Raw genomic sequence first — 6,482 nt, 5'->3', positions numbered from 1 at the left:
AGTGACCTCAGCCTCAAGGACATTCATTGTATCAATAGTAGTGTTCATTGCTTTGTAATCCATATTCTGAATAATCGTCTTTTTCTTCATATTCCCACGAGTCCTTTTGTAGAAACCTTCTCCAACCTGAGCCACCTCAACATCATCCCCAATAATGACAACAACCCTATCCTATTGCACCAGACTATTCACCATAGTGTTCATAGCAACCACAAATTGTTTGAGAATCTTGTGACTACTTGTCATTATAGTTTTGAGGGTGTCCTGGATCTTGTTATAGCCTTCCTCAACATGAGTAATGCAATCCTCCAACCTTTTCTTCAGTTGATCAACCCCTTCACCCATATTCTTAGTGTAGTCCATAACCAACTTCTTCTCATCCTCTATCCAATTCCCCACAATTTTTTCATTACCTTCAGTAGAACCAACAAGGATCACTTCCATTTTACTTCCCAGGGCTCTTTGGTTGATCCTTATCTCCTTTAGTTCATGGAACATCCATTTGAACATACTGAAAGTGTCAATAGCATGTTCACGATCCATGCCCAACACATTATCAAAATCTCCCCTCTTATCATTCTGATCAACATTCTTATGTTGGTAGGAAATGTTGTTGCCATTGATGTCAACATATTCCCCTATTCTAGTGTTGCAAAGAGTTATTTTGATGTTTTAGTGATTGCAGTGAGTTTATCTAGTTGGTTTATCTATTTGGTATGCTAAATCAACTAGAGATACTTTATTCAGTATTGATTACATGATTATATGTGGTGATTTTATCGGGTTATGGGTTCCGATATGAGGATTGGTTTTTCAGTGTTGCAGTGTTCTGGTGTTTGATATGTTGTTCTTTGGAATGATTATATCTTGAGTTGTAGATTTGGGAGAGTGTTTGGTATGTTCATGTGTATGTTTAGTTCATATGGTTCATGATTTGGTGCTCTGCAATTTATCTTTCTTGTCCTAGTTGTTGTTGTTGAAGTGTTCTTGAGTATCAGCATGTTGATCAATGGAGATTTGATTAAGTGGTGTAGGTGCATATATTGTTCAAATAATTCTAACATGATTGTTGGTGTTTCCTAATCATGTCCTATTTGTTTTGTTGGTCCATATTGATCATTGTATGTTTTATTGAAGATCCTATGGGTCCACTGATGTTCTATGTGTTATACAACATTTTCAGTTGGGTAGCGTGTTGTGGACGATCTTGGCAAGATTTTGGTGGTGTTGCATGTTTGGTGGAGTTGATTTAGGTCCATGTTGTGTTGTCATGACATTGTATTGGTCTAGTGGTTGATTTATGTATCGTGTTATGTAATTTTTTAATTAGGTGTTAAGGGTTGAGTCGACCTTGTAGTCAAGGTTGATGATTTGTATAAATAGGTGTTATATTCATGTAATTTGGGTATGGGTGTTGTGTTTGCATTATTAGAGAGTGGTGTATGTGCGAACAAGAAAAAATATCTTTTGGTGTGAAGTATTGAGCAGAGTGTGTTGCAGGGCGGATAATTATGCTTAACCAGAACCGTCATCAGGAATTAGTAAATGCTATTCTTTTAGTTCATCTAAACTGGATTGTGGTTTGAATGTTATTGTAAGGTAGTGAACCTTCCCTAAGGGTTGTAGCCTTCCGGGTTATTATATTTTGAGTAGTGAGCTCTAGGAAGTGTGCCAAAATGCATGTGCATTCCCCGTTGTAATATTTACAAATACTACTACAAAGTGTCATCTTATTGTGGGTAGGTTCCCACCGTGGTTTTTCCCTTAATCGGGTTTTCCACGTCAAAAATATTAGTGTTATGTGTGTTGTTGTTATTGTTCTTATCTTTATTCTTGTTATAGTTAATCAGATTTGAGGTTGTTCTTGAATTATCTAATCCGGTGAAAACTAATTCACAGCCCCCCATCCCCGCTCTTAGTTTTCCTTCATTATTGTTGCTAACAAAGTACTCATCTTTTGTTTGTAAATGTCTAATGAAACTTAGTTTGGAAGTTGAATAAAGTAGAGTTTGTTGCTCTAGATTATTGGATTCTTATCTTAATCAAGAAAATGAGTTTTTGAAAAAAAACCTAACCCATGATCACTTAGAAAACTAAATAGTAACTTTAATTGGAGAATTTTTAGGAGAAAACATAGCTCATTTCTAAGGAATCAAAATTGATAACGTTATCATTTGTAGAAAATAGAAAAAGGTAAATTTAACATTACTTCAAGTGGGAGAATTAGTTAGTTCATCAATTACTATTTAAAAATAATGTGGTTATTTTCAAGTTTATTATTAAAAAAAATTTCCCTTCAAACAAGTAAGTGTTAAATTCATTTCCAATATCTTGGTATTTAATAACTTAATTTTCTTTCAAGCAATTAGGATTCTTATTTAAAGTGTAATAGTTTGTTTTTAAAACAATTAGTATCTTGCAAGTAATTCAAAGAATTTTCATAAGCTATCTCTTACAAGTATCACAGTTTTCAAGCAATTAGTACTTTCATGTATTTAGTTCAAGTTTTGGAGTTTTAATTATTATTATAGTTTTCTTTAAAAAAAATACTATTTTAAAAGTAATTGATTTGTTTATTTCCATTCTTGTCAAATGTTCCTTTCAATTATGTAAAATTTATTGTCCTCGATTTTAGCATGGCCAAAATTGTGAGGAAACCCTACGAAACTAGGTCGTTTCATACTTTACGACCTTCGGGAGAGCTTGATCGACTCTGTTGGTTAGCTTGTTTAGCTTCTTGCTTTTCTTTCTTAGTGTTTTCTAAGTTTTTCTAAGTTTGTAGTTTTACCTGCAGTTTGGAACTGCAGGGTCTTTCTTTGTACACATTGGACTTTAAAGTCCGATGTGTACATGTTTGGTTTTTGCCTGCAATTCAGACTTTAAAGTCTGACCTGCAAGTAGTCTTCCCCTGTAGTTCAGACTTTAAAGTCCGAACTGCAAAATGTTTGGCCGGAGAATGCGAGTCAGACTTTAAAGTCCATCTTGCAAGGGTTTTTAGCCTGCATGTCAAACTTTAAAGTCCAACATGCACTGTAAGTTGGTCATTAATGCAACATTAATAGTTAATTGAGGGGTTTATTTAAATCACTTTTGCATTTTATTTCTTCATTTCTGCCTATGCATTTCTCCCTCCGCATGTCTCCTCCTTCGTTTCGCTCACCATCTTGTGGATTCAATCACTCCATCATCAGATTTTTCCAAATCACTTGTAACAAAAAAGGTAGGGTTCTTATTTCGGGTTTCTTTTCCTATTTTGCATTTTATTTTCCTGATTGTTTTTCCTTTGTTTTATTTTCTCTGGGTTTTTCTTGGTGTGTTGAGAGGGTAATCAAACTTTAAACTCTGATTGCCCTCCTAGTCTTATCCTTCTCCAACCTGCATGATGGGGTTTGAAACCTAATCTACAGCCAATATGGAGACTTCTTCGCATACCATACTTTAAAGTTAGATATGCGGGATGATAATCTTCACATATCGGACTTTAAGGTATGGTGTGCAAAGAATTGAGGATTTGATTGACATGTCAGGTTTTAAAACCTGACATGTCAATCAAATGTTTTTCCCCTTGTGAGCACATCGGACTTTAAAGTCCGATGTGTTGGTTTTTCTAAATGGTTTTACCCTCGCACATCAGACTTTAAAGTCCAATGTGCTGTTGATCTTCCCCGAATTGCACATCAGACTTTAAAGTTCGATGTGCTAATAAACTTACCTCGAACTTGTACACCAAACTTTAAAGTCCGATGTGCCAATCAAGATGTTTATCCTTGCACATCAGACTTTAAAGTCCGATGTGCAAGTTTTGTTTTCGAAAGAGCATGTCGAACGTTTTTCCCCGACCTATTGTTTTTGGTAGTTTTACTCCCAAGCTTGTTTTGAGTCTCGTTTTTCAATCCGATTAAGAAAATTTGATTTTGATAATGATGATAACTAATCCTCAGTGTTGGATGCAGTCATCGTGAATGTTAAAGCCCCCTCAAGATAAACCCAAGCCTTCCACGACTCAATTGGAATCTTCTCTGGGTAAAACATCAATGAGAAAAATGAAGTACGATAAGTACTTGAATATGTACCCAGAGAGTTCAGTGGACTCAAATATCAAGGAAATCAAAGATACTGAGATTGGGCATGTCAGTATGCAAGAATTTATTGACCCAGTTGAGAAAGCTCCTGCTCGCTTAACCAATCTGATCAAATCTGAGTTGCATAAATATGCATCCTTCCCAGTTGCAGCTCATGACCCAGAATTTGTACTTGCAATAGTGGATCACTTTGATCTGAATACAAGACAGGTGAAGGATCAAGAACAAAATGTCATCGTGACTCTAGATAGTGTATTTTTCAATAGTGTCTTCAAAGGCTCTCTAGTTGAAGAGGTAGCCGATATTTCTCAAGAGAATGCTCAAGAGTACAACAAGAACAATGAAGTTAAATGCAAGAAAGTGGTCAACACTATGTACCTCTCTGCTTCAAGACATTCTACTACCTCATGATAGCCCAAGTCCTTCCATAGGAATGACTTCAATGTGGAATACAACGACATGGTTACCATGTTGTCTAGAGTGAAGAGGCTAAAAGACTCATTATTTTCAAACCTGGATGTGCTACTATATGAATATAATTAGGAAAGGGGCTGCAAGAATTGATTGGGGTGAACAGATCAGTGATGCGCTCTGTGCTCAATTGAAGGAGGTCAAAGTAACTCTGAAATTCTACATGACCTCATACCTGGTTTATGCAGCTGCTTCAATGAGACAATATTCAGGTTTGTCTACCAAGGGTGATAGAAGATTGGTATTTGTCTCGGAATATTATGATAAACTTACCATCAAGAATCAAGGCAGCCACTTCAGAAGAGTTAAGGATGCCTTCTTTGCTATATGAAAGTGTATATTTGATAAGGGCCCGCAGAAGAAAAGATTATGAGAAGCTGCTTATAACAGGGTATCTCACTTTGGATGTGTTTTTCTTCAATTTCCTACTTTCACTTACATCCGAATTGGATGTTTCTCAGGTGAGCCTTTTATTCTACCAAGATTTCCTTCTGACAAGATCATTCTCATGGAGTGTGTAGACAACTAATTTATGTGCATGAAAAATAATCACAAGCACATAAGACTGGGTTAAAGTTCCTGGAGTCAATCGACAGATACTCAATCCTAACCAACCCTAAATCCAAAAAAATAGAGGAAGAAATGCAATGGAATACTATGCAAAGATTCAAGGCACGAAACAATTTTGACTTTTATGGCATAAAGAACAAACTCAAGAGGAATTATACCCATATCTATAGGTTTGAAGATGTTTGGGCAGATTGTTAGAATGAGGAGGATATAAGAAGGATGGATTTTAGCCATCTTACCTTGGAACAAATTGAAAACTTGGATTTAGCAAAGACCCCAATGACCATGGAAGACACAGATGACATAATAGACCCTCTCTATTATGAGAAGAAGATTGTTGATTCCCCACTTCCTCCTATGCAATGGTCAAAGAAGGAAAGCAAATCTATCACTCAAAGGATTACTCCCGTCCTGGAAAACACCAATGCATGGTTGATAAAGAATAATCTCAAGATGAAATAGTTTCCTACGAGTTCAGGAGATGATGACAATAGTGATGGCCTAGCCGGCAAGATAGCTATAGCTGAAACAAGAACAAAGAGCAGTGCAGATCCACAAGAACTATCTTCAGCTCTAGTGATATTCATGGTTAAAGGTTCCAAGAAGGGTGAGTCATCATCGGCAGTACAAGAAGCAGTGGCAAAAGAACCAAAACAATCGCCTGCCAGTGAAGTTGAAAAAGAGAAGGGGATTGAAGAAGGTGAAATTCCTCCACAAGAGGAAGTACAGGCTGAAGAAACATCACACCCAGCTGGGGTTGATGCCCTGATCACCTCATAGGTAATCGTCCACTCTATTGATTCTAAATCTGATCAAGAGGATGAGGATTTTCAAGATGGAGATCTAAGTATGGGCATGGCACAATCAAAGTCCGCTCAACAGTTTTTGACACTAACTAACTTCTCCAATCTAGATGATATCCCTTCATCTACCATTGAATCTATGATGATGGATTTTAATGAAGCCTTGGAAGAGGCATTTGTAGAACATGTTTCAGTAGACTTGTTACTACAGCCACAATAGAAATTCCACCATTGGTAGGTGTTGAAGTTGCATCCATGATGCCTTCAACCCTCCCATTAGTAACTGAAGAGGTGTTAGCAACATCAACTATCACAACATTAGCAAGTGTTCCACTAGATACTTCAACATTAGTGTCATCGATAACACACATAAAGGCTCCAAGCTCCAGTCAGCTTGCTCCTAAAATTTTAACTTAAAATCAACAAGGAGCTACTACTCCATTAGCCAATCCAAAATTACCCCCTTGGATGGAAGTAGTGGCCCCTAAGAGGAAAAAACAGGTAATTTCTCCAGATGAGTTTGAGTTTGAGTGGTTGGTTCCTCCAAAGCCTAAGG

The sequence above is a fragment of the Cryptomeria japonica genome, chromosome 9, assembly GCF_030272615.1.
Source record: "Cryptomeria japonica chromosome 9, Sugi_1.0, whole genome shotgun sequence".
NCBI lineage: Eukaryota > Viridiplantae > Streptophyta > Pinopsida > Cupressales > Cupressaceae > Cryptomeria > Cryptomeria japonica.
Note: the sequence above shows the minus strand (reverse complement) of the source record.